At 41.1% G+C, this 27,999-nt stretch overlaps 1 protein-coding gene and 1 pseudogene across 1 annotated transcript in view; one reads left to right on the top strand and one right to left on the bottom strand.

Annotated features, from left to right (window-relative positions):
• The window catches only part of NRXN3 (neurexin 3), a 1,655,134-nt gene that overhangs the window by 80,990 nt on the left and 1,546,145 nt on the right, over positions 1–27,999 (top strand). The gene's annotated exons all lie outside the window — the stretch shown is intronic.
• On the bottom strand, positions 4,948–26,573 carry LOC105063396 (cyclin-dependent kinase 1 pseudogene; annotated as a pseudogene).

Below are 27,999 nucleotides of genomic sequence, written 5' to 3'. Positions count from 1 at the left end.
TATAGCATTAGTATTACCTTAGGCTGTTTGGGCTGTAACAAAACCATCACAGACTGGGTGGCAGTTAAACAAAAATTTATTTCTCACAGTGCTGGAGGCTGGGAAGGCCAAGATCAGGACTCTGGAAGATTTGGTGTCTGATGAGAACCTGCTTCCTGGTTCACAGATGTCCATCTTCTTACTGCGTTCTCAGATGGCAGCTGGGCTAGAAAGCTCTCTGGGGCCTCTTTTATAAAGGCACTAATCCCACGCATGTGGGCTCCACCCTCATCACCTCCCAAAGGCCCCACCTCTTGATAGTGTCACACAGGGGCATAGGATTTAATATGTGAATAGGGGGCATAAATATTGAGTCTACAGCAAGTATATAGCTCTTAAAACTGTGTGTGTGTGTGTGTGTGTGTGTGTGTGTGTGTGTGTGTGTGTGATATACAGCTTAACATGACCCCCAGATGCAAGTTAACCACTTCATCTGGGCTTTAGCTGACTTTCTCTTATCTCTTTGGAAGCTAACACAGCTTGAAGTACAAGTTCACGATGTAACATCTCTTAGTTCTCACAGCAGCCCCACAAAGCAGCTTTATTTGCCTCATTTCTACAGAAGAACTAGTCAAGGCCATTTAGCTAATGTATGGAGGAACTAGGATTTGCATTCATGTCTTTCTGAACCTAAAACCTCAGCTCCAGCTGTCCGAGGGGCTAAGATATTTTTCCCAAAGTGTGCTCTGCTCCTACCAATTGTTAAAGGAAAATGGTTCCCTGTTCTCAAGGATGTTTGCCTTTATGTTGTGATTTAAAGTGGGAGACAGCTCACACAGTACAGGTACACCTGGTTTTATTGGTATTTATTCACAGTTACTGCTTTTTTTTTCTTTTTTTAACAAATTGATGGTTTGTGGCAACTGTGAGCCAAGCAAGTCTATTGGTGCCATTTTTCCAACGGCATTTGCTTACTTTGTGTCTCTGTCACATTCCAGTAGTTCTTGCAATATTTCAAACTTCTTCATTATTATTACATTTGTTATGGTGATCTGTGATCAGTGATCTTTGGTGTTATTATTGAAAAAGATTACAACTTGCTGAAGGCTCAGATGCTGTTTTGCATTTTTTAGCAGAAAGTGTTTTTTAATTAAGGTATGTACTTTGTTGTTTTTTTTTTTTTTGGACATAATGCTATTGCACACTTCATAGACTACAGTATAGTGTAAACATAACTTTTATATGCACTGGAAAACCAAAAACATTGTATGACTTGCTTTATTGTGGTATTAGCTTTATTATGGTGTCCTGGAACCGAACCTGCAGTATCTCCAAGGATGCCTGTATTTCCTAGTGTCTGCCTGTGGTTGGGAGAGGAGGTTTTAACAGATGGTGGCTGGGTTGACACCTTGGTAAATAAGGTAGTCATTTATACAACCTGCCTGGGTTGCAGAAATTTGGAATATCAAGGTGAGGAGGGCTTCAGAAAGAATGATTTAGGTCTACCTCTTCATTTTACAAATGAGGAAATTGAGGCAAAGGGAGACTGCCTTATCCAAGGACACCACTTGCTTTGTCTGAGAGAGAACTAGAACTTCCTGACTCCTAGTCCAGTGCTCTTTACTCCTTACGCAAATAAGAGGACGGGTTTTTAAATTTCCTCGCAGTCAGTGAGTGGTTTTATGTATTATGTGTGTTTTCCCTCTGTGCATTTCTCTGTGTTTTACCTTGTGTTCTTACTCTCTTTGTCTCAGGCTTCCTCCTGACTGTATTTAAGTTCACGGCAAAATGGCAGGTTGATCCATAGAAAAGCGGGAAAAAGAGTTGAGCAGAAGGGGCCTTAGGATGTAGGACTACAGCCTTGCATCAACTCTGATGGGGATAGCTGTGCATTAATGCACACTGTGTTTATACTATGTAGTACAGGTAAGAGTGTACAGGTGAATCGTATCAGGGATGCTTCCTGTTTAAAGACCACCATGGCCATGGTGGTCACCCTTAGCCTTATCTGTTCCATCTCTAGAAGTTTATCTTACAAAGATGTGTGCATAAGGATTTTTTAAAAAACATTGTCTTCAACAGCAAGGGACTATAAACAACCTAAATATCCACTGAAAGGGGGATGGTTATAAAAACCATGGTACATCCATACAGTGGAGTATACATGAGATGCAACATGGCAGATCATATGGGCTCACATGGTGCAACCTACAAAATGTATTAAGTGAAAAATAAGATGCGTGTGTCTTGGTTTGGGTTCCCTGAAAAGAGAGCCTCAGACAAGGACTTGGTGCAGGTAGTTTATTTAGGAAGTGATCCCAGGAAAAATAAATGAGAGAGTAAGACAGAAAATGCAGATAAAGAGTGTATACTGAGTAGTATTCCATTGTATAAATATACTACAACTTCTTTATCCAGTCATCTGTCGATGGACATTTAGGTTATTAAGGGATAAATTGGGAGTTTGATTTTCAGATACTAACTACTATATATAAAATAGATAAACAAGAAGTTTCTACTGCATAGCACAGGAAACTATATTCAATATTTTGTGGTAACCTATAATGAAAAAGAATATGAAAATGAATATATGTGTGTATATGTATGACTGAACTATTATGCTATACACCAGAAACTGACACAATATGGTAAACTGACTATACTTCAATTAAAAAAAAAATGGGTGTATACTGAGTTGTTGCTATAGCTAAGGGAAGCCCAAATAAGTCCAAACCTTTGGAAAACACACAGAATGTCTCCCAGAATTGTCTGTTTTGGTAAGAAGGAAGGCTGGGGCATTTGTTAATGAAGCCTGTCCTGCATTGGTCAAGGTTGTTCTGGGGTCTTAACTGCCTCCTCCTATATCTTGTAATATAAAAGATACCTAATTGCATGTAAACAAAAAGTATATATGTATATATATACACACAAAAAATGTGTATTTGTGTATGTATAGCTACATAAATATCCATGCACAGATATCAGTAGAGAGGTATATTCACACACACACACAGGCGATTTTGAATAATGCATAAAATCACTGGGAATAGTGGTTACTTTTGGGTAGGGAGATGGGATATTTGGAGGCCTGGACATTTGGTGTGGGAGAGAGCTAATTTTTCAATGTCTAGCTTTTTGTAATAATCACTGTTTTATATGAATGTATTTTTTAAAAAAAAGTTTAATTTTGTTGAGGTATAACTTACATTTAATAAAATGTACCTATTTTAAGTGTACAATTTAATGAGTTTCAATGAACATATACACCCATTTAACCACCACTACAAACAAGATATAGAACATTTCCATTGAGCTGCCAATTGGCTTTTTGAAGTCAGTCCACTCCTCTCACCCTAGGTAAACACTGATCTGCTTTGTGTCACCTTAAATTAAATCTGTCTTTTCTAGAGTTTCTATAAATAAAGTCATACACTATGTACTTTTTTTGTGATTGGCTTATTTTGCGCAGTATAATGTTTTTGAGAATTATCCATTTTTTTTAATCTCAATAGTTTGTTCCTTGTTACTGCTGAGTAGTATTCCACTGTAGTGATGACAATTTTTTTTACCATTCACTTTTTGATGGACTTGTGGGTTGTGTCTGGCTCTGAGTTTTTATGAATAAAAGTTATCATGAAAAAGTCACAAACACTTACAACAAGGCTTTGTGCAGATACATATTTTAATTTTTATACCACTCTGGTAATTTTTTTTAAAGTTTTTATTTTTTTGTTTGTTTTACTTTTGTGGGGGAGGTTATTAGGTTTATTTATTTTTAATGGAGGTACTGAGAATTGAACCCAGGACCTCGTGCATGCTAAGCAGCTCACTCTGCCACTGAGCTATACCCTCCCTCTTTTAATTTTTATTGTGTAAATACCTCGGGGGTTGCAGGGTCATGTAGTAAGTGAATATTTATTAAAAAATTGCCAAAGTTGCCTAAAGTGCTATATTATTTTGCATATCTACCAACAAAGTAGGGAATTTCCAGTTGTTCCACATCCTTGCAGTACTTGGTATTATTTCTTTTTTTAATTTTAGCTATTCTAGTGGGTGATAGTAATATCTTGTGGTTTTAATATGAGTTTCCCCAATGAAGTGGAGCATATTTTCATTTGCACATTTGCCATTTGTTTTTCTTTTGTGAATTGTCTGTTCAAAATTTTTGCCTATTTTTAACTGAGTTAATATCTCAGTATTATAAAGAGTTCTTTATGTAGTCCAAATACAAACCTTTTGTTAAATGTATGTATTGCATATATCTTTTTCTTGTCAATGGCTATCCCCCACCCCACTTTTTTTTTAAATGCTGTCTTTCAAAATTTAGGAAGCTTTATTTATTTTTTATTGAAGTAAAGTTGGTTTACAATGTTGTGTTAATTTTTGGTGTACAGTGTAGTGATTCATTTATGCATATATATATATTCTTTTTCAGTATAGTCCATTATAAGGTATCAAATATATATACAGTAGGACCTTGCTGTTTATCTGTTTTATACATAGTAGTTAGTATCTGCAAATCCCAAAATCCCAGTTTATCCCTGCCCACCCCTTTCCATCCTGGTAAACGTAAGTTTGTTTTCTATGTCTGTGAGTCTGTCTCTGTTTTGTAAATAAGTTCATTTATGTCCTTTTTTTTTTTTTTGATTCCACATATAAGTGATACAGTATGGTATTTTCCTTTTTTTCCTGGCTTACGTCAGTTACAATGACAATCTTCAGGTCCATTCACATTGCTGCAAATGGCATTATTTTATTCTTTTTTATGGCTGAGTAGTATTCCATTGTATAAAAATAGCACAACTTCTTTATCCAGTCATCTGTTGATGGACATTTAGGTTGTTTCCATGTCTTGGCTATTGTAAATAGTGGGAGGCTTTAATTTTGATATACAGTCAGCCCTCCATATCTTCAGATTCTGCATTAGCAGATTCAACCAACTGTAGAAGGAAAATATATATTTTTTAAATTACGGAAATTTCCAAAATGCAAAATTTGAGGGCACAGGCAACTAATTACATAGTTTTTACGTTGTATTTACAACTGTTTACATAGCATTTACATGTATTACATGTATTACACTGTATTAGATATTATAAGTGATTAGAGATGTTTTAAAGTATTCAGGAGAATGTTTATAGGTTATATGCAAATATTACACTATTTTATATAAGGGATTTGAGCATCTTTTTTTTTTAACATTTTTTTTAATTGAGTTATAGTCATTTTACAATGTTGTGTCAAATTCCAGTGTAGAGCATGATTTTTTAGTTATACATGAACATACATATATTCATTGTCACATTTTTTTTTTCGCTGTGAGCTACCACAAGATCTTGTATGTATTTCCAGATTTTGGTACCCACAGGGGGTCCTGGAAACTATTCCCCCATGATACTAAGAGATGACTATAGTACAGTGTATTAGTTTTTTTTCCTTTTGGAGTGTATACTTTTTGTGTATTATCTAAGAACTCTTTGCCTATACAAGTGTCATAACATTTTTCTCTTATGTTTTCTTCTAGAAGTTTTTAGTTTAGCATTTACATTTAGGCTAATGATCTATTTTAGATTAATTTTTGCTTATAGTGTAAGGCAATGTTCAAAGTTTATTTTCTTCCTGGGATATTCAGTTATCTTAGCAACATTTGTGGAAAATCCTTTCCCATTGGATTACTTTGGCATTTTTTGTCAAAAATTAATTGACGATATATGAGTGGGTCTATTTCTGGACCCTTTATTCTGTTTCTTTGATCTACATGTCTGTCCCATAGTAATAACACACTGTCTTTATTATTTTAGCTTTATGGTAAATCTTAAAATAATGTAGTTCTCACACTATTTTATGATGTGGTGTAGGAGGTAGTCCAAGTCTTCCAACTTTGTCCTTCTTTTTCAGAGTTGTGTGGCTATTTTATTTTTATTATTTTTAACATTCTTCATTGAGTTATAGTCAGTTTGGCTATTTTAAATCCTTAACATTTACATACAAATTTTATTATCAGTTCATCAATTTCTATTAAAAGACTTAGTGACATTGTGATTGAGATTACATTAAATCCCAATACATCGGGGAATACTGACATCTTAGTAAGATTGTGCCTTCCAATCCATAAACATTGTATATATCCTCGTATATTTAGGTCTTCTTTAATTTTTTTCAATAATTATTTGTCATTTTCAGTGTGGAGGTTTAGCATATATTTTGTTAAATTTATCCACAACTGTTTTGTGTCTTTTGATGCTGTCACAAATGGTATTTGTGGTAACCAGCCTCCAGATTGGCCCCCAATGCTCCTTCCCTCCTGGTATTCATGCCTTTTTATAGTCTCCCCCACAACACACACACACACACACACACACACACACACACACACACACACACACACATTATACCAGGGTTGCTCTGTGTGACCAATAGAATATGGCAAAGTGATGGAATGCCACTTCTGAGAGTAGGTAGTAAAAGATGTCATGGCTTCTTCCTTGCTCTCTCTTGGACTACTTGCTCTGGAAGATATGGGAACAGCTTTTTTGGAAGGTCTAATGTGAAGGCCAGATACCATGATAAATGAGGAACTGAGGCCTCCACCAACAAGATGTGAATGAGTGATCTTAGAAGTGGATCCTCCAGACCCAGTCAAGCCTTCAGATGAGAGCAGCCTTGGCCAACATCTTGATTGCAACCTCCTGAGAGACCCTGAACTGGACCACCTGGTGAACCTACTCCCAGATTCCAGGCTCTTTGAAATTGTGTGGGGTAACAAGTGTTTGTTGATTCAAGCTGCTAACTTGGTCATTTGTTATGTAGCAATTGAGAACTAATACAGTATTTTAAAAAATTAATAGTATCTATTTTATTTTAACTTCTAATTCTTTGTTTCTAGCATTTAGAAATTCTATTTAAAAAAAAATATAGACCTTGTATCCTGTATCCTTCCTAAAAATCAGCTCTTTGGCAGATATTTTAGGCCTTTCTACAGAAGCAAGCATGTCATCTGTGACAAAGTATTGCTTCTTTTCAAATCTGGATGCTTTTTATTTATTCTACTGCCTTATTAACCTGGTAGGACTTTAAGGATAATGTTGAATAAAATAGTGAGAGCAGATATTCCTGCCTTGTTCTTGATCTTAAGGGGAAAGCCATTTAGTCATTCACTGTAAGTATGATGTTAGCTGTCGGTTTTTCAGAGATGCCCTTTGTCAGGCTGAGGACATTTTCATCTGTTCTTAAGTTACTGAGAGGTTTTAAACTTTTTTCCCCTCAATTTTCTGTCATCAATACTAGATTCATAGTTTTATTATAGTAACAAATAGTTGTTACAGTGACATCTATACACATACAGAATTACATTTAAACTCATATAGAACAATATTACACTTTAAGTTGTACTTGAAATTAGAAGATGAAGTATAGCTTAAGCTTAACAACAAAGAAAAGAAAAATAAATGAGATAAAAATAGAGTTAACAGTAAAAATAAAAATGTCCGTTCTTGTACAACATTTGGAAACTTTTTGTTAGAAAGCTACATCTTCTTAATCCGATTATCTAATCCATTAAAATATGGGTGGCTCAGTGTTATTTTGCCAGAAACTTGTTTGATAGGATCATAAACTAATGTTTTGAAAGGAAATCCAAGACATTTTCAACCAAGTTTTTGTCATGGGGTGCTAGACTTCCTGGTTTCCGTATGGGAAATGTATTCTTATAGCCTTGTAAAGAATCTGCTTCTGGCCACACTTCATCTTGGGGATGCCCAAAGCTCTGAAAATTTGGGAGAGTTGATCAACTTCCAAATCCCCATGGAAAAGAGGCTTGTTAGTTGTTAATTCTGCAAATAGGGTATCTATACTCCAAATGCCAACTGGAGTTGAATAGTGAGCTGAACCCAGCAGTACTTCTGGAGATCTATACCAGAGTGTTACTACCTCATGTATTTATACCCTAATAGGTATTCCAAAAGCTCTGGTAAAGTAAAATCAACTAGTTTAATTGTTCCTTTGTTATCAACAGATTTTGAGGTTTTAAGACTGTGAGGAGCTCTTCTAGAGTAACAAAATACAATCCCTTGTAGGATTTGGTACATATAGCTCTTAACAAGTGAGGAATCCATGAACAGACCTGGAGGGATAGAATCCAAATATTTCTTGAGATGCAAGGAATTAAAAGATGAAATATAACCTGGTTTCTTGCATAACCACATCTTGAAGAGTGACTGTATTTTGTTGACAAAGTTCTTCTAAAAGAGAAATTTTTTGAATTGCAGTACTGAAATGGTTCCTTTTTACTTTCTAGTCTGATTTTCTTCATGGCTACCGCTTGACCTGCAGTTTTGTGTCTCCCTTTATACATAGCTTTGTAGATACCTTCTCTACCTTTATCTATTTTGGTATAATCTTCTGCAATTACTCAGTAGGAATGGTAGATCCTGGCTTATTATTCTGTGATGATCATGGGTGGGGTTGGGGCTGTTGGAGAAGTGGTGGAGGCAGTGGTGCAGCTACCATATCTGTGTTACTTTTTCCTCAAATTCCAAGAGCCCTTATTATGTGTAATTTTCTAATAATCTTTCTAAGTCTGAGATAATTACATACTTTTTCTTTTTTGTTTTGTTAATATGGTGAATTACATTTGATTGATATTTGAACTAGCCTTGCATTCCTGAGATAAAGTCCACATGGTCATCATTTATGAAAATACTTGATTGTTTTTGAAAATATTTGATGAATGCTTTTCTATTATTTGAAGCATACCTGCATTTCATCTGAGAGAGAGACCAGGAGACTCTGCTCCCATTGACTAATGTTGGGATCACAGTGGTTCCTTGGTGCTTGAAATAAGTGGGTAAGTGGGTTTTTATAATCCTCTGAGATCCTTGGGGAAAGTGTCCAGACTGAGACATGTGAGAATCTTGGTAGACTGTTGGGAATTTCCTGCCCCCTTGAATCAGTATATTTGTTCAATCAAAATTCAACTTTAATTTGGAGGAGAAGCTGAAAACTGGAATAGTGAGTAGAAGACTAGAGAAGGAGGACTGCTGGTAGAAACCTCAAAATAGGGAGAATATTGAGATACTGACTACCCTAAAATGACAATTATTCACTACTGAAATCATGGCCCTTATGGATCAGAGTCACATCTTCAGGATCATTTTACAGGATTCCTTTAACTGCACATTCTACTTTCCTGAGAAGAGTTTTTAAATTGCATGTTGTCCTCCATCTCCTTAAGTTTTCAGTGACACACCAGCACCCAGTGATGTTTTAGCATACCTTTGCTTATGTGTTGGTGCTCCATGCAGCTACCTGGCAGGCCCACTCCCTAACCTTCCTCTTAGTGCTTTGAGCTCAGCAGGGATTGGATCAGAATTTGTTGAAAGTTCAGTGTCCCCTTCTTTGAGACTCTAGGGAGATGGGTATGAAATATGATAACTTATTTTCACTCAAGAGCATTAAGCCCAGGAGAAACCTTTCTTGGCCTGCCTCAAAGGCTGGGGTGAGTGTCTGTATGTTATGAGTAGGGAGACTGAGACATGGGATTCTGAAAAGGAAACTTCAGTGAATGAAATCATAGGAAAGAATCTGGGTGACTCCATCAAGTCCCAAACAGCTGCCAACTTCTCAAGGTTAACACGCTGAGAAGGGCTAGAACCACTTGGCTTTCTGTTTCTTTCCCAGGGATATGGATCTTGGAGTCTGTGAAAATAGCTGGTGAGCAGAGCAGAGCAGAGCAATGTAGTCTTTCTTTCTCTATCTTCTGTCTCGTTTTTCATTCTCTCTCCCCATCCCTTTCTAACCTAGACTGGGACCATCAGATGACAGAAGAGTTCTACTTTAAAACAAGTGCACTCAGGTATTTATAGTAAGGAAATGGACTGAATGAGCCAGCTGCTAAAAATAGGTCTGACTTAATCCATTCAGGAAGATTGTGGCCCAATGCATTTAGGGATAAAATAAATCAATTCAGATCTAATATTTAGAAAATATAACCCAGATTAGAATGGTTGGCCTCTTGTGAGAAATGCTAGATTTTTTCCAAATTGGCAGTGATGGTGGGGATAGGCTTTTCAGGCAAAAGGCTTGACTCAGCCTGGACATCAGAATATCTTCTCAAGTTTGTTCTAATTTTCCTCCAGAAAAATTGGTCTATGTTCTCTAAGCTTTGCACTTCATATATTTCAGTGGAGCTTCCTGAATCTATAAGGGAGGTTTGAAGCTCTGACTTCTTGCTGGGGAATACTAACTCTCTTATCAATTGTATAGTAGATACTCATTCAATTTTCCCACATGGGTAAGTTCTTTAAATGAATGAACACATGCACAGCATTTATTGAGCACTTACTGAGTGCCATGCACCATGCTAGGCTCTTTTCATGCTATTTTATTTAGACCTCACTATAACCCTGGCATATGCTATGCTTTTTGCTGATACACAAACTAAGGCTCAGCTAGGATTCTCCAAAGCCATGTTGCTTGTGAATAGCAGATTGAGATTTGAACTCGTATCTAACACAGAGAATAAATATGGAGTCTTGCAGTATTTTTGTAGTCCTCTTGGAATTTTATTCTGGGCTGTGCACGTATAGGCCTTCAATTAGTGTTTATTTATGGTAAAGGCTTTCTTGATTACATCTCTCATTATCCTTTCCTCCTTTGAGTTCAGTAGCCTACTTGTACCATTCAATTTCATATCTACTTTATGTTATCTTGTATCATCCATCCATTGTTAGGAATGTGTTAAGTTGCAAGGATAAAAACCTCAACCAATGTGATGGTTAAAAAAAAAATCTTTGCAAGTTCTTTGATACTCCTCCCATTGAGAACTGGCGGCTGTGTCTCCTCTGTTTGAATCTGGTGACTGCTTCAGCTGAGTACTGCAGAAATAAGACTGTGATCCCCACACGAGAATGGGTCATAAAAAGCCATGCAACTTCAGTCCAGGTCTCTCGGAATGCTTAATCTCAGAACTAGCCATTGTGTGTGAAAAGCCTAAGCCATGTAGAGAGGCCACATGTGTAGGCACTTGGTCAGCAGTCCCATCTGAGTCCAGTCTTGGCCATCCCAGCCCGGGTACCAGACACATGAGTAAAGAGGCTCTCTTGGAAGTGAATTCTCTAGGTACAGCTGTTCTAGTTCCTGGGTGTTTGAGTTACTTTCCTGATTGAATCTTCTCAGTAAAGGCCCCCGACATCATGGACTAGAGACAGATCATTCCAGATGGACCCTGTCTGATTTCCTGACCCACAGAATCTGTGAGCTTAATAAAATGATTTTTTTTTTTAATGTCACTAAGCTTTAGAGTCTCTAGTTACACAGAAAGAGTAACCTGGACATCCAATTAGCTCTGGTTTACAGCAGTGGAAACATGTGTATATATGTATTTAATGTAGTGAGAGGTCTAGAGGTTGGCCCTTTGTTGGCATTAGTTCATTGCTCAGCTATGCTGTCAGGGACCCAGGATCTTTTCATATGTCCATGTTGCCATCGTTAGTATGTTGCCTTTTGTCCTCATACTTGTTGCCTCATAGTTTTGGCGTAAATACTGTAGCTCCAGGCATTGCATCAGCATTCAAGTTAGGAAGAAGAAAGGACAGGCAGAGCTAGCCTTATCTATATGGTTTTACTAGGAAGGCAAAAGCTTTCCCAGAAACTGCTATGTCATCACTTACATCTCATGAGCTTGAATTTGGAAGGTCGGCTGAAAAAATGAGTATTTACCTGGCATATGGCTGTCCTAAACACAGTCTGAATTTGCTTAGCAAGGACACCAGGGAGCATGAGCACCATGTGGGCAACACCAGTGTCTGCCACATACCTCAGTTGCTTTGCATCATTTTTTTCTGGTTGGTTCAACTAGATGGTGAGTTATTGAAAACAGAGACAATGGTGATTACTTCTCTGGAATGCTTCTTAGCATCCATTATAGCACTGAGAATGTCATTTCTGTTTACTATGTTTACTTACTGAAGAAAGAAGAAAAGAATAGGGAGGAGGTTTTCTAGAGCAGAGTGCATTTTTTTCTTGCATATCCCCTGAAAAAATGTTGAGAGACAATGTACCCTCTTGTACATTTTTAACTTGATATCTGCAGGTTTTCATGATAACTTATGAGATAATAAATGACAATGTAATTTTTGGCATATAGTAAATACTGACATTTTAAAATAAACCTTTACATTGCTCTTTATAAAGTTTCCAGTCTAAATACTATAATGGTTTGATACTACTACCTTCTGTTTAAAAATGCACAAGCTTTTCTTTAGTAGCCAGAAAATTTTACATCATTTCTTTTCCTCCTTGAACTTATATTTTCATTCCACTTTCCCCACAGGATTTTATCCTAATGTAACATATTTTTATGCCTGAAAGTTTTTTTTTATTGATTTTTGTGCCATACTTCTCTGCAACAAAAACATACATGTAAAATGAAATAGCATTTTAAAACATGTCATGTGACTGAAAGTCTTTAAATATTAAAACATTTCTTCTGGATTGAATTATCATTAAAATTATTATACTATGTCATTGAGAAAAACAACATAAATATAGTATACATTTTGATATGGAATTATTAAAACAAGTGAAATTCATCAAAGTGCATCTACTGTTAGGTGGATAGGATTTAAAAAAATTGGATCATGTATCTCTGGGCAAATATTACGTATTGCTTGATTGAGACAGTTTGACATCAATTGCAAGTCTATTTTTCGTTTATTAAGACATAAGTGCTGATGGATGTTAACTAGACTTACTGTGGTGATCTTTCTGTAGTATGTACAGATATTGAATCACTATGTTATACACCTGAAACTAGTGTAATGCTGTATCTCAATTTTAAAAAAGGTAAAAATGCTGAAAATTTTCCCATAAGTAAATGGAAATGTAAGGAATATTGTTACATTTGATTATCTGAACTACTTCCAAGTCGTATATTAAAAATTACATAGTGATCTATCATCAAAAATTATTTCTAATGATCTATAAGCTGATAGCCCAGTTAGGTCCTCCTTTGATTATGTGGGAAACACTTGAGTTGGAAAAGAATTTGCAACCAGTTATATGAATTGTTCACTTGCAAATACATTTTTTGCCCTATCATTAGAGACATTCGCAAACTCAGTATTTCTATTTACTCCTTGGTTGGAGCCTTGGAAGTTTGTACTCCAGTACTTACATCATAGTAAGATTTGGGATGAGTGAGCACTGTGCTTTTCTTTTGGTAAGTGGGAGGAGGGCTACTATGAAAAAGAAGATGGGAAGATAGGAAGGGAGAAGTTGCCTTATGCCCCAGCTGCAGGCAGGTCAATTTTAGAAGAGACTGTAGGAAAACTGAGGATTTGAAAATTGATCCTCATCAATCTACCCATGTCCCCAACCAAGTGTGCTTGTACCCACCAAGAGCAGAGGTACCCCAACTTGAACAGCTGTTCCAAAGGCTGTTAGAATTCATAGAGATGTTATCACTCTTGGAGAGGACAGATTTGCTTGAGTTTCCCTTCAGGCATATTGTTTCTCTCTTAATGAACTGCTTTGTGTGGTGCCTTATTGGTACCATCTCACTGAGTCCTAAGAACAATCTTAAGAGGGAGTAATCATTATCTCTACTTTGCAGGTGAGGTTACAGGGGTTAAGAGAGGTAGCAGCCATCAGGTACCAAAACTGGGATTCAGACCCAGGGTGATGGGTTTACAAAGCCTGAGCCTGGCTCTGGGCACAGTGAGCACAGCTCTTCACATGAGCCGTTGCCTGGACTGCTGTTACTTTCATCTTTGTTTTCTCCTTGGCAAATTTCTCTAAAGCAGTGGTTCTCAAATCTAGGTGGCTGGGTCCCACCTCCAGAATTTCTCATTCAGCAGGTCTGGGTGAAGCCAAGAATCTGCATTTCTAACAAGTTTCCAGGTCTGGGAACTTACTTCTCTAAAGCATGTCCAGCCTCATGGGAGAGGTTCCCATTTCTAACATATTTAGGGACTGACACTTTTTCCTTTAAATTTCTTTTAGAGTTGAGGTTTTTGCTTGACTAGAAGTAGGTATATATAAAATGCACATTTCATAGATATTTCAGTGCCTGAAACAACTCTGGAAAAACTTGTGCTGCACGAATTTTGCTGGAGATTTTTTGGGTGATACTGCCCATGGACATGCCTGCATCAGGGGAAATTGTGTTTCCATACTTTTATTTATTTGTATATACTTTGCACACGAAGTTCTTCTGTGTCTTTGCCAAGTGGTTCTTTCTGTCCACTTGGAATGTCCTTTCCTTCATTCTTCACCTATTGGTTCAGTCCTCAAGACTCATTAAAGATAGTGTCTTCTCTCTGAAATTTGCTGGGTAAGTGCCCCTTCACTGAACATCTCTAGCCTGACATAGCATTCTACAGGCATGATCTTTCTTACCTGTTCTCTCTCCTATTGGTTGATAAGTTCAATACTCGTTAAGTGCTCAATAAATAATAATAATAAGCTAACATCTAGTGAGGATTTACTATCTACTAGACATTTGCTTAACACCTTACATTTACTATTTTATTAAATCCTTACAACAATGAGGTAGATACTGCTGTCATCCCTGTTTCATAGTTGAGGAAACTGAGGCACAGAAAGTAACTTAGCCAAGGGCACCTAGCCATTCAGGGGCATTTCCTTATTGAAATAGAATAAGTCTCTGTGGCCTAGACTGACTCTTAGGCTTGCAGCCCCCAAATACTGATCTGTCAGCCCATGAAGCTCATTGACATTAAGGCACATAATTTATATGGAGATGATGCCAGTCCACTGATTTGTGTGGCGAGAGATGCCAAAGGGAATGGACACTCTGGGCAGTGTATTCTCTCTCTTAATGGCAGGTTTCCAGGAAGCCAAGGTACAAGCCTCCATTTGACTAGCCAACACAACATCTCAGACCAGGGGAGTTAGTGACACTGGTCCAATCTGCAGTGGCCTCAGGTTAACATGATTCATTTCTGCAACAAGGGTATTGTTGGGAGCAATAGGGCAAGTCCTGGGGCACTGTTGCTTTGTGGATAAGAGCAGAGATTCTGCAGCCAGAGGGTTCAAATTCCAGCTCTGCCACTTACTAGCTATGTGACGTTGGGCAAGTTACTCATCTGAACAAGATGTTGATAATAGTGTGTCAACTGAAAAAAAAATGCAGTGTGGGAGTTGTGAGTTAAGTTTTATTTGGGGCAAAATGAGGACTCTAGCCTGGGAGACAGCATTTCAGATAGCTTTGAGGAACTGCTCTGAAGAGGCAGCGGGGAAGGTCAGTATTCTATATGATTTTAGTGAAGGGGGTACATGCAGTTAAGCGCACATTTTGGCAGAGGTTTGCTGTTAGTCATGAGGAGTAGATGTCACTGTTAATAATTTTAGTGCTTTTTTAGATATGAGGAAATGTAAGAATTTGGGTTCATAAAATCTTTTGAAAATATCTACCTCTGAAAGCCTGTTCTGCCAGTTTTCCCAGAACAGTGAGTGCCTCATTCCTGATCTTCACCCTGAACTCCTTTCAGGGTGTGTTGAAGGTCAGTGGCTGCAGCGGCTTGTGATTCAGTCCTTGTAAAGGTAGATGGCAAGTGCCAAGTTTTAGTTGGCAAATGGAACCTATCTCATAAGCTTGTTTGTGTAAGGAACTTAGAGGTGTGCCAAATATATAACAAGAACTGTGCTATTGTGACTATCAGCATTACATTCTCAGTGCCCGGTGGAGGCCTGGCACATAGTAGGTGCTCAATGCCTATTTTTGAATAAATGGATAAATTATTGAATGGTTAGTTTGACTAGAACTTTGTTAGCTTCTACTGATATTTACTTGAGGGCAGTCACTGTGTGACAGTGACTAATAGTCTTTACTGTTAGTACATTTTAAATTGAGATTAGTACACATGTACACACTTCATGAAGACAATAAATAATCCTTAACTTTATTACATTTGATGCATATGCATTCTTTTATTTTCTATTCTATCCTATCTCATTTTCAAAAAAATTTGGGTATCCCAACGATCAAGGAGACAGGACAATTTGAAAAACAATTCCCTTAAGAGATTTCTTCTTTACTGAACATTCCATGCGTAGGTATGTTAATATTGCCAGGTAGGCCTTGCGTATCTTTGCTTGGACTTTAAAAGACAGACTTACTCCCCTCATTTCTCTCATTTTCAAGTTCTTGGGACCTGTATACAATAGAGACCATTTCTTCCATTCTGTGGCTGGATCCATCCCATGGCCCAGGCTGGCCTTGAGGTCTGTGTGCCTTTCCAGGACCTGCAGATGGGACTTTTCCATGAAGCCCCAATTTTCCAGGTCTAGGTGGATCAGAAATGTGGCCTAAAAGTAACTGCTTTTTTCAGAGATCTTGAGCTTCTTTGGCCAAGTTCAGACTTGGCTGAGGAAAAGTCGTCTTTTCTTTGAGGTCTCCGGGCTCCATTTTAACACTTTGGCCTCAGGTTGACTGGCACCAGCTGAGGATGGTCTTGGTCTTTCCCTGCTTCTGGGCCCAGCACACGTAAGTCACTATCCCTCCACCTCTGGATGTGGGCTGTTGGTTCCTGGGTCCCACTTCCACACTGGGGTAGCCTTCCACTGGCGTTCAACCTGGATTCCTCGGTTTTTGATGGCTGGTATAGGTGAGCAAGAAAATGTGTTTTGCTGCTGGGGAACTTCATACAATGGGGTGGGGTGGGCTACGATGTGCTGGAAGGAGAGGGTGGGGGCAGCGTGTCCTGATGTGGGTTTAGAACTGTATGGACTCTAGATGGAGGTGCCCTTTTGAATTGCACTGGCCCGAGCTCCATTTGCTGCCCTGCGTCATGCTCCCCAGTCTCTGGCCACTCTCGGTTTTCTCCGGTAAATGGTAAGGACAGAATCCTTAGGAAACTTTCCTAGCCATCAGCTTGGTTCTTTTCAAGACTTGAATATAAATGCTACATGTGATACTAGTTGAAGTCAAAGGAGAGGAAAGAAAAAGGCTGCATGGTCAGGGGAACTCAGTGGGTCAGTAATAATACTAACAACCCTAGCTACTATTTACTGAGCATTTCTGAGCCTTGACACAGTGGATCTGCCCCTGACTCAGCCTGGTAGCTGTGTCTCTGCTCTATATCTTGCAGTCCAGGAGACCTCTATTCATCTTTGTTGCTTAAACATTTTAAGCTCTCTTCCACTGTTTCTTCAAAATGCTAAAGCTAGCCTTCTTAAACCATGGCCATTTAGGGCTCTTGTTTTTTCTGCAGTAGGAAGGTGAAAACTTCCACCTGTCTTCCCACACTCCTGTCTCTGTTCTTCATTACTTTTCAAAAATGTTAGAGCCTTAGTATATCCCCCCTACCAAAAGACTCAGAATGCAGACTCCTAAGATTTGCTGATTTTGTATGTGCTCTCATTTTCCAAGTATTCCCTAGCCTATTTGTTTTTGATAGTTATTTTTGCAAAGTCTTCATTACTTCCTAATTGTTGAAATGTGTTTCTTGGCCCCCTCCCTCTATCCTTTCCTGTACTTTGACTGCTCAAGAAGTGGATCATGGATTTTTCTGGATTTCATGGAGTAAAATGTTAAAAAAAAAAAAAAAAAGGCAGGGTAGCTTACCTAGGGTTGCTATCTTTAATTTTTCCAAATAAAGACAATTACCATTTACTTTTACCATCACTTCATAAAAGAAGTTGCCCAGTGGAGCCCTAGAAGCATGGCAGTTACCTTTATAGAGATGAGAGATGAGTTCTCATAGAAGCTCTCCTTCCTCGCTAATTCAAGTTTAGTGCAGCCTCTTGGCACCCACTGTGTGCCCAGCACTTTAGTGGGCATAAAAGAAGGACAGGACTTTTGCTTTTACCCTCAGGGATCCCACAGGGGAGAGGAGACAAGCAGCTGTGTAGGACTGTAATTCTGGGTCTGCCTTCTCCATGAGTCTGTGCACTTTCGTAAAGATAAAGATCATATCCTGTCTCCTACGTCCCACTGCACCAGCACAGTGTCTGACACATCATACACGCTCTGTCAATGTTTGCTCACTCATACTGAATCACAGGACAGTACAAGATCAAATATACATAGATCTTCAATTGAAGTCAATCATGTACCACTATTATACGATACTGAACTATGAGTGGTAGGAGGGAGCAGGAAGGAGGTGGGTCACAGCTGACTCAAGCTGGTAGGAAGACTTCACAGAAGGAGATGATGAGATTTGATTTGAGATGGGCCAAATGAGTAGAAGTCCCATGACCTGGCAGTAATAGTGGGGCTCTGCTAGAAAGCAGCTTGAAGCCCAGGTGGTAATATCCAGGGAAAGTTGTGTCTTTGATTTGCCAGGTAATCTCTTATTTAGAGTTTACATTAGCATGGGATGATGACAGACACCAAAGAACATATATGGCAGTGGTTCAAAATTGGGGGTGATTTTGCCCTCTAGGGGACATTTGGCAATGTCTGGAGACATTTTTGGTTCTTAAAACTGGGGAAAGGTGCTATTGGCATGTAGTTTGGGCATATGGTAGAGGCCAGGGGTGCTGCTAAACATCTTATAATGCACAGGGCAGTCCTCTTCTTCCACCAAAGACTTGGCTGGCCTCACATGCTGACAGTGCTATAGTTTAAAAACTCTTATGTAGGGGGATTGATATGAAAAAGGAAATAAATATGATGCTATCAGCAGTATTTCATGATCATGAGAAGTGCCTGGAAACCAAAGCTGCTATTACAGTGTAACATTTACTTCTCTCCCTCTCTCTGAGGAACTTCATTCTCTCCCTTCATACTTGTCTTTCGTGACTTGTGTTGCAGGTGTCTTTCTCCTCTCTCGTTACCTCCCCGTTGGCCTCAGAATTCCTGTTGGCCTCCTGCAAGTCAAGACCTCAGAGCTACCTGGGGAAATCTATTAGGCAAAGAATAGAATTTGAAGATAGAAGCAGTGGTCTTGGTCCAACATGTATCTTTACTTTCATGTCATCTAGGCTAAAAATCCTTGTGTTAAACTTCATGGGTTATGGATTTATTCAGAGGGACATTTTTGGCTTTGTCTCATTTCTAACCTGTTGAGTCCAAGTTCAGTTTTTTTCCCCCTAGGAGTGTGATAGCTGCATTTGTTTACCTTAGTGGAGACAGTAGGATTTAGAGGTGAATTTTCCAAAGTATAGTCCCTGTTAACATTAATTCTCTATATTAATAAGTATCCTCTAGAAAAAAGGGTTCAGAAAAAAATATTTTAGCGGTCACATATCTAGGACATTATAGGGTTAAACTGATACTTTACTGCAAGACTTTTTAGAGCATTTATTATTCATATGGGCATTTTGAATTTCCAAGAGAAAGAAGTGGTATTCTATATTCTCAAACTTAACTGACCATGGGACACATTTTGTAGAACATGTATCAATAACTTAGTTTGTGAACATATGGCCTTTGGAGCTATGTCACCCAGACTTCAAATCTCTGCCTCCATCACTGGTTTCTTTGGGTAGGGTCCTTGACTTTTTGAAGCCTCAGCTTCCTTATCTGGAAATTAAAATTACATGTAAGCAAATAACACTTCCCTCACAAAGTATTCCTAATCTCATTCTTCCATTGATACCACATGGTTCTACATGTTGCTGTTGACAGGAATGTCTTTCCTACTAGACTGAAATTACTGACAGCCTAGATGGTATCTCATGATCTTTGTATTCTCAGTTCTTCCCCCAATTCCTGGCACATCATGGCCTCAATAAATGCTAATAGAATGAAGCAATGGATAATGTATATGATGTATATAATGCACTTGGTACAGTCTCAGTGAATGTTAGTTCTTACCTGGCTCCTTCTCTTATCTCTCCTCACGTGTAAAAGCTTTCTGGAAGAGTAGGAAGGAGGTGGAATTGGGCCACAGAGTGATGGTAACTTTGGCCTAGACATTTCAGGCAGCTAAAGGCTTCATGAGGATTCATGCTTTATCCATGTGTCAGTTAGCCAGTGTGTATCAGAAGCTTGCTTAAGGAAAGTGTGCTCATGTATTTGTAACTCTGTGACTCAGAGTAACATTGGTTAGTTCTTATCTGGTGCATTCTATTCAATTTGGGACACCAGCTGTTAGGAGGGAGGGTACTGGTTTCCTTACTGCTTCTGCAAAGGACTACGGAGAGGGCAGGAGAAACATTCACAAGCTGATGAGGGTCTTCCTGGGTGGGTATTGGAGGACACAGATGTTCCAAATTACGATGAATGGTGAAGGAAATGGTGGTGTGAGGCATGCTGGTCAGGCGTTTTGTACATGGTCCCTCAGTTGGGGTTTGCTTGATGTATTTCTCATGATTCGACTGGGGATGTAGGTTCTGGAGAGAAGACCACAGAGGTGGAGGCCCGTCTCATCACATCCTACCTATGTGATTTTTCACTGATGATACGGACCTGGCTACCTGGCTGACAGCATCTGTCAGATTTCTCCAAGTTAAAGTGATTATTGGTTTTGCCCTTTTATACTGTCCTCTTTAGAAGGAAGCCACTATAGACAGCCCACACTAATGGAGTGGGAAGTTATGCTCCCCTTCCTTGGCAGGAGTCTTCAGTTTTAAATGAAAAAAATTTATATTAACTTTTGTTTGCCTCCCAAGTCTCTTGCAGAGCCCCAGGGGCAGTGAGTGAGCCCATTCTCATTCTTCCTCCGTGTCAGACAGCTCATCAAGGCGAGGGATTTACTTAAACTAACAGATGACTATCCCTCCCAGTAGAAGGGTTATCAGAATGCTGAATTCGCTAATTACTCTTCTCTCCTGCTTCTTCCAAGTAGAGATCTTGAGAGAGATGAGACAAGTCTATCGTAAGTGAGGGCTGCAACTCAGGAAGCTGGGAGGCTGAGGAAGAGGGCGGGCCGGCCACTTACCAAAAACGAAGTGGAGGGAGGTAGACGCAGAACTGAAGTGGCCTGAAGGGAAACGATGTGGCTAAGAGGGAACTGAGGGGGAGTTTGGTCCCTGGGCCTAACTGAAATTTCTCAGTCTGTGCTATCTATCAGCATTTCTTCAGGATTACTGCTTGTGCCTCTGCTAATGGGAGTTGAGGAGAAATGTTTATCCTGGGACAGTGGCTGGAAGGAGGGGCTGCTTGGAGTGTCTGTGGCCTTTTGTTCCCAACTTGCTGCCATTATCCTCTACATCAAGCCTTGGCTGCTCTCACCCAGTGTTGAATGTTTATGTTCAATTCTGCCACTAACTGGCTGTCTGAACGTTCATCTCCCATTTCCTCCTCTGCAAAATGATGTGTTATAGTTTGAACCAGGAAGGGTCAGTATAGGCGCTAGTGATGCTTGATTCCTTTTCATACTTCCGGCAGATACTGCTAATTGATCACACCACTCTCTCCGGCTGAGACAGAGGCGGCTGCAGAATTTTTCTCGACACAGTGCTGCAGGTATTAACTACATATTAGCTGGGGTGGGCAACAAGTAAATGATTTTCCATTTCCACACTAGATGTTCTTTTGGGACCTTAAGATATTAAGATTCAGGTTTACGTAATTCATTCATTATTCCATCAACAAATATTTCTGAGTACCTGCATGAGCCAGGCATTGTACTGGAGGCTGGGTACATATTGGTGAGTAAAATAAACATGGTCTCTGTCTTTGTAGAGCTTAGAGATTGTAAATTCTTTGAAAAATGTCATGTGTTGTATCTCAGTTGCTCTTGATACAGTTGAAAGCAGTCAAAATCAGCCAGTGTTGGGAGGGGTAGGAAGCAGATTTTATTAACCACCCTGGGCAAGGTTCAAATATATTATCTCATTTAATCCTCACAGCCACCTTATACGTTAGGCAACAGTAGTCACAATTTACAAGTGAGAAAAGCAAAGCGCACAGAAGGGGTTGCCCAAGAGCCAAGAGCAGTAAGTGATAGAGCAGATACTGACTTTTCTCGGTCTGATGCCAACAGCAATAATTTTTAAACCATACCTCATTCTTCCAACCTTTTGTTCCTTAATAAAGAGGGAGTGTCTTCAGTAAAGAAGGAGGGCAGATTAGGGAGAAAGGGAGAGGCTGGGCCCATGTAGATGCTGGAGGTGCTGGCTGAAGCTGCATGTGGGACTGCTGCAGCCAGTCAGTGCAGGAGCAGGGCTCTGGCTAGAATGATGACATAAATGAGGCCAGCCCAGGAAATGTGCCTCCAGATCATTTATCACATCAGGTCAGCCTGATTTCCTCCTAGGTCTACCTTGGACTTAACAATGTAACCAATCCTCTCCCAGTTTCTACCAGCTGCTCAAATCTCTGAGATTTCTTCCTGTGCTTTTGTGTTGCCTCGAGATTGGGTTGTACCCTGGAAACATGTTGGGGGAAGAGGAGGAAGGGGGCGAATATTGGGTACAGCTGGGTTGAATTTGCCCCACCCTGGATGGGGCTCTGCTCCAAGCCTACATCTCTATCAGGCCAGAATATTCAGCCCAGCCTTGCTCTATTCTTACATTAAGTACAAAGCTTTCCACCAGAACTTTGCAGTTCAGCCCCTGAATGCCCAGAGTTTTATTCACAGAGACTGATGATGTACAGAGTTTGGAGGTCTAGAAAGTCCTCCTTGAATACTAGGTCTTAGCTGGGTGAAATAAAGGTCTGTCTTGGAAAATAAACAGGGAAGAGAATCTTTAAGGCTTCACTTAGTTGTTTCCAGAGACTAGGAAGACCTGTTTTCTCATAGAGAAGTGCTTCTTTTCTTCAATAACAATTCAGTGGGCTACGGGAATCTCTCATCCCTTACGAGTGAACTAAACATCCCGGTTGGTCCTGTTGTTTTCATTTCCCTTTCCCTGAGAGTAAAGCCTGGAGCAAGGACTTGGGTGCAGGTAGTTATTTATTAGGGAGGGGTGGTGAACGCTGGTTGCACCATCTGAGTCTTCCCTTAGGAATGACGAGCTGGTTCCCCATCTGCTGGGAGTGCTGTAGCTGAGAGCCCTGGTCTTCAGTTACAAAGAGCTGCCCAATTTCACAGTCACACCCACTTTTGGGAGTGCTTGCATCCAATGACTGATGGAAGCCAGGGTACAAAGCTCTAGCCCCCTCCCTCAACTCAGGATACCCCAGAGGTGTCATCTCAGCTTCAAAACCCCTCTGAGGGTCAGTGGAGGCTCACCTGGTGCTTCCTTCCCTCCCCCACTGAGCGTTTTGTTGATTCCTAGAGCCCTTTGTAATGAACCTGTCAGAGGTGCCTGATACGGTCTGGGAAAGCAGATGCCAGGATGGGGCTTGGGAGCTGGATCACCATTGCCTGGTTGGCAGTGAGGACTGTGTTACTTATAATAGGTGGAATGGTGCAAACTTTGATCTGCGGTGACTTGGGAAGTACACCAGGGAAAAGAATAGATTAGCTGGTGCAGTGTATCAGCATTTGTGAAATATGGGATAAATAGTAGCCACGAGGACAGCGAAATTGGGTAGATGTTGCTAAGCTCAATAATGCTTTGGAAGAAGACATCGAAGGGTTGGGAGTGATTAATCACAACTATAAAGCTAAGTGGGAAGGCCAGAGGACTTCCTGTAGCATGTAAAGAGGTTCTCATCACCAGCAGAAGGAGAGCACGGAAAGCTGAGGCCCTGGCTCAGGACTTAGTCATTAGAAAGATGAGCTGAGTTCAAAGAACGTTAAACTCTCAGCATAAGCAAGTGCTTAGGTCGAGTCTAACCAAGTTCAGGGCCCTGGTTAGGAAAGAATGGGATTGTGACCCATGGCATGGGGAATTACAGTTGATGTATCTGAAAGTCTTGAAGAGTCAGATTTTCCCATGCCCGCTGAGCCTGCAGGAATGACCCTTCCTCCCTATTAAGGGCTAGTGCTCTCCTTTCCTGGAAGACAAAGCAAAGATCTCTGCAGGACAGCGTGTGCCTCCCTAAGAATGCCACACTTCCCCCCCCCCCCCCAGTCACTGGGCTGAAAATTAGGGCATGGTGACAATACCTGGCTAGGGACAAACTGGGCCTGATAAGAAAGAAAAGGAACATTCCTCAGAGGAGCTGTAGGATGCAAACCACATATTCCATTGGAGCTGAGAAAGCATGCTTGGGGCTGGGTTTTGAGATGCATGATTGAGATGCAGTGGAACACGGAATTGGTTGAGGAAGAGTTTATCAATTTGGGAGCAAGTCCTCTGCCTGGGGGCACACTGCTGGGATAGGTCCTAGAAGCTTGGAAAAAGTGTTGGCCCAGACTAAGAGATGCCAGGATTTCTCTGGTGCGTGGTGGGAGGAAGGGTCACAATGTGGAGAGAAATGAGCATTGTAGAGTACGTGTGCGGGCAAAGCCAGAAAACCCACAGAGGATGATGTTCCGTGGAAGACACCAGGGATTTATGAAAAGCAGTAAGGAATCTGCTGGTAAGAGGAATCCCCTCATCAGTGAGATGGCTCTTCTCCAGAGGCCTCGGGCTGACAGCAGGAGATGTCTGCACAGAATAGGGCTCAATGAGAGTCACGGGGAAGAGAGGAGCCAGAGGCAATAGAACCCAGGTGCTGGTGCTCACCTTCAGAAGCCAGGTGGACACAATCGTCGTCGTAAGTGGGAAGGGCACAAGCAGTCAGAGGGGTGCACAGCTGTAGAGTTGAGGGATGGCTAATTGAACACGGTGTCTCTAGGGGCAGCTGACAAGGCTGCTGCTCGATCTGCAAAACGAAAAGAAATTGAGGACAGATCAGCTGGATGATCATCCACGGCTGTTTACTCGGGTAACTGTACATGGGAGAAAGGAGAATGACCTAAACTTGTGAAGGACTGTTGACACAGGATCAGAATAGACTTTGATACCTGGAGACCTGAAGTGTCATTTTGACTCTGGCTGGTTGGAATGTGAACTCTTCTGAGGACTGCTTTGCCTACTCCTTTTCAGTGGGTCTTCCCCCAAGTCTCGGGTCGTTCCTTCTCACAGATGTGCACCTTGGTGCTCAGCAAATTACTCGAGAAGAGCTTTCTGCGGTATCTCCTCTCTGGAGCTCTGCCCCACAAACTAGAGCCACCAGGGGGTTCTTGAACTTGGATTTCTGGCTCCCCAACTCAGAGCCTGCCAGGCTGTTTGTGTTTGGTCAGAAACTGCCTCCATGCGGTACAGAAAGCTGGTGTGATAGGGGTTCATCTGGCTTGATTTTCTTTTCTCAGTGATCACAGTCCTGTGTTGCCTGTTATCTGATCTCTGAAAACTTTCATGTTCCTATGTTTTCTCTGGTTTTCCAGGCTGTCTAAGGTGGGAGGGTAAATCTAGGCCCTGTTACTCCATCCTGCCCAGGAGTAAAAGTCCTCTGATGGTTGTGGTCAGAGTTCTATAGCTTAGCCACTAACTTGACCAAGACGTGCCAGGATTTTTCAGCTGAAATGGATGATTTTTCTGCCCAGTGGAAGTACATCTCCCTTTTATTAACAGGCCTCATTGGAGGCTGGTTGGTATCTCTGTAATTGATATGAGTAGCTCATTGGCAGGTCTGAGTACCCATCACTTACCTCCAACTGGAGACAGCTGTATGTGCTGACAGAGTGCTTCAAGGTGAGGGCCGTTTGGTCTGGGTAGTGGCTACCAAGGATGTCTGATGGAAGCAGGAGCAAGGGAGTGTGTAAAATTGGGATGGCCACAGAGGTGAGTGTGGGATGTATAAGGGGAAGCAAAATTCAATGGGTGGGGATCCAAGTAAGCATACAAGGGACGGAAGGGGCCAAAGCAGAGGTGGGAAGCGGGGACTGAGGTCCCATGACTGTTGCCTTGCCTGGGTCTGAAATACCAGAGGTTCTTAATGGGAGGGTGAGTGAGCCCAGTTAAAGATGCAGAGGAAGGGGATGCTGGCAGGATGGGCCTGAGGAGCTGGCTTTGACTCTTCTACCTGGAGGACATCCTTTATTCCTTTCCTTTTAAGTCTGAGCCCTCCCAGAGAGCATCCGACTTTGGTTCAGAAGCCCATGAAGCAGTTTGGCCTTCCCTAGAAGGTCATGGAGAGATGTAATTCCAGTGTCCAGTGCAGCTTTTCCAGAAGTGACTTCTTAGAGCACAATCCTGTGAGGTGACTTGCCTCCCTTGTCAAATAAATTTGGGAAATACCACAATCCACACCCTCATCTTGAAGAGTCATTAGCACGTTAAAAGTTCTTAGAAACACTGCAATGAAGAAAGCTGTTTAATTTTACCTACCTTTTCCCCACTTTGCCGCAGGAAACAGGGAGCCCTACTATGGTAATTGGCTGGGGGGTGGTGGGGCACACACATTCCGTTTATAATAGGAATTGTGAGTAAGAGATTGTGATCAGTTTCATATCATGCTCACTACCAGTGCAGCCATACTGGTCCTTGTGTTTCTGGGCTGCTCGAGCTGCTCTAGCTAGACAGGGTGTTTGCATGAACAGCCTAGCTTGTTCCTTGTCCTAGGGCTGCCCCTACCTGCTCTGGTTCTTCAGTGGCTGCCTCATTCTTGTTCCTGCACTCACCTCACCTGCTCACAGACGCTTTCCTGACCGCCCTGCCTAAAGCAGGCCTCTGCAGTAATTTTATTTTATTTATAGGACTTCTTCTCTTCTGAAATGATCTTATTTACCTGTCCTTTTGTTCGAATGAGATTTCCAGGAGATCTGGGATCTTACCTCCTGCACCGTGGCCTGCTCAGTCATCTGTTTCTTCATACATGGTACTAATGGCCATCAGGTCTGATTGAACCCTCCTTTGGGACAGGCACTGCTCTTGGAGCTTTCCCTATGTTTTCATGTTTTCAAGATTTGTTGACTAAATCAATGAGGGGAGGCCTCTCCCTGTGCCCCATATAACTCTGGCCCACATGTAGTCCTACTTTGATGATTATGACTGGCACCAGCCCTCTTCCTCTATCACATCACTGGGACCCACATTTCACAAGCAGATCATAACTTACCTGTTGATTCCCTTCTTACCAATGGTTAAAATTAATTGGGTGTATTTTTTGTTTTAAATACCAACTTTACAACTTGCTTTGAAATGTTGATTTTGGCTTTGCTGCTAACCCCCCCCCCCCCGCCCCTGCAGTGTTTCTGAACTGTGCCAGAGTGTTGCTGAAAAGCCCTTCACGGGGCTGGTAATACCCAAAGAGGGGCTCCTTGGTGGCAGGAACTCTCCCTCACCTCCATCACCAGGTGTTTACTGAGCAAGTAACACAGGACAGGCACTGGGAAAAGTGCTGGGGACAGTGTTGAACACGGCAGGCACTCCCTGGACCCCTGTGCTTATATCCTAGAGGAGTTTTATGGTGGCTCTGCACATCTCATTGTGTTAACCCAGGACTGAGCATTCATTTATTCAATCATCTGTTCACTCTTTCACTGGTATTTGGGTACTGACCTGGTTCCAGGCACTGTACTTAGTGCAGTCGTACCACAGTGACTATCCACAGACATGTAACTCTCAGGACAGTGTATAGGAGGAGGGGACAGAGTTAAAAATCACACCAGCTACATGGCATATTGAGCTGCATGAGGGGGTTTGATATAGTTTGGGGTACCAGGGAGGGCTTCCTTGATCTGAAAGGTGAGGAAGTGTTCACTGGATGCAGTGGACTGCTTTTCCTGACACTGAGAACAGAAGTGCCCTGAGGTGGAGGAAGCGGTGATGGTCTGGAAACCCAGAGAAGGCCAGTGAGCTGGGAGCCAGGGAGAAGGGGCATCGAGTAGGTGCATGTGGACAAATAGGAACTCTAACCATGGGTTGTATTTAAACAAAGGCTTTTTTTTGTGTGTGTAATGCAATTGTAGGTTTGCAGCAAATGATTCTCCTTACCAGGGAGACTGAGGCTGGAGACTGACATGGCCTTTGAAAGAGGCCCTGTGCTGGGTGTCTGCGAGGAGCAGAGGGCTGGTGCAAGAGCTGATGCTGAGCACTGCAGGCTTGTAGAATACATACCACCAGGAATAGATTGTTATCCACTGCCTCCTCTGAATCCCTTCCCTCTTGCAGAGAGGTGGCTGTTTGTACAAGTCAAACATTGATTCAGCTGCTGGTGGGAAGGGGTTCTGGGGTAGAGGGGGAGGGGCCACCTGCAGGGAGTGGGGAGGAAGGCAGGAGGGGAAA

Source organism: Camelus bactrianus, chromosome 6 (genome assembly GCF_048773025.1).
Source record: "Camelus bactrianus isolate YW-2024 breed Bactrian camel chromosome 6, ASM4877302v1, whole genome shotgun sequence".
Classification (NCBI taxonomy): Eukaryota; Metazoa; Chordata; class Mammalia; order Artiodactyla; family Camelidae; genus Camelus; species Camelus bactrianus.
This window is presented reverse-complemented; position numbering and strand designations above follow the sequence as displayed.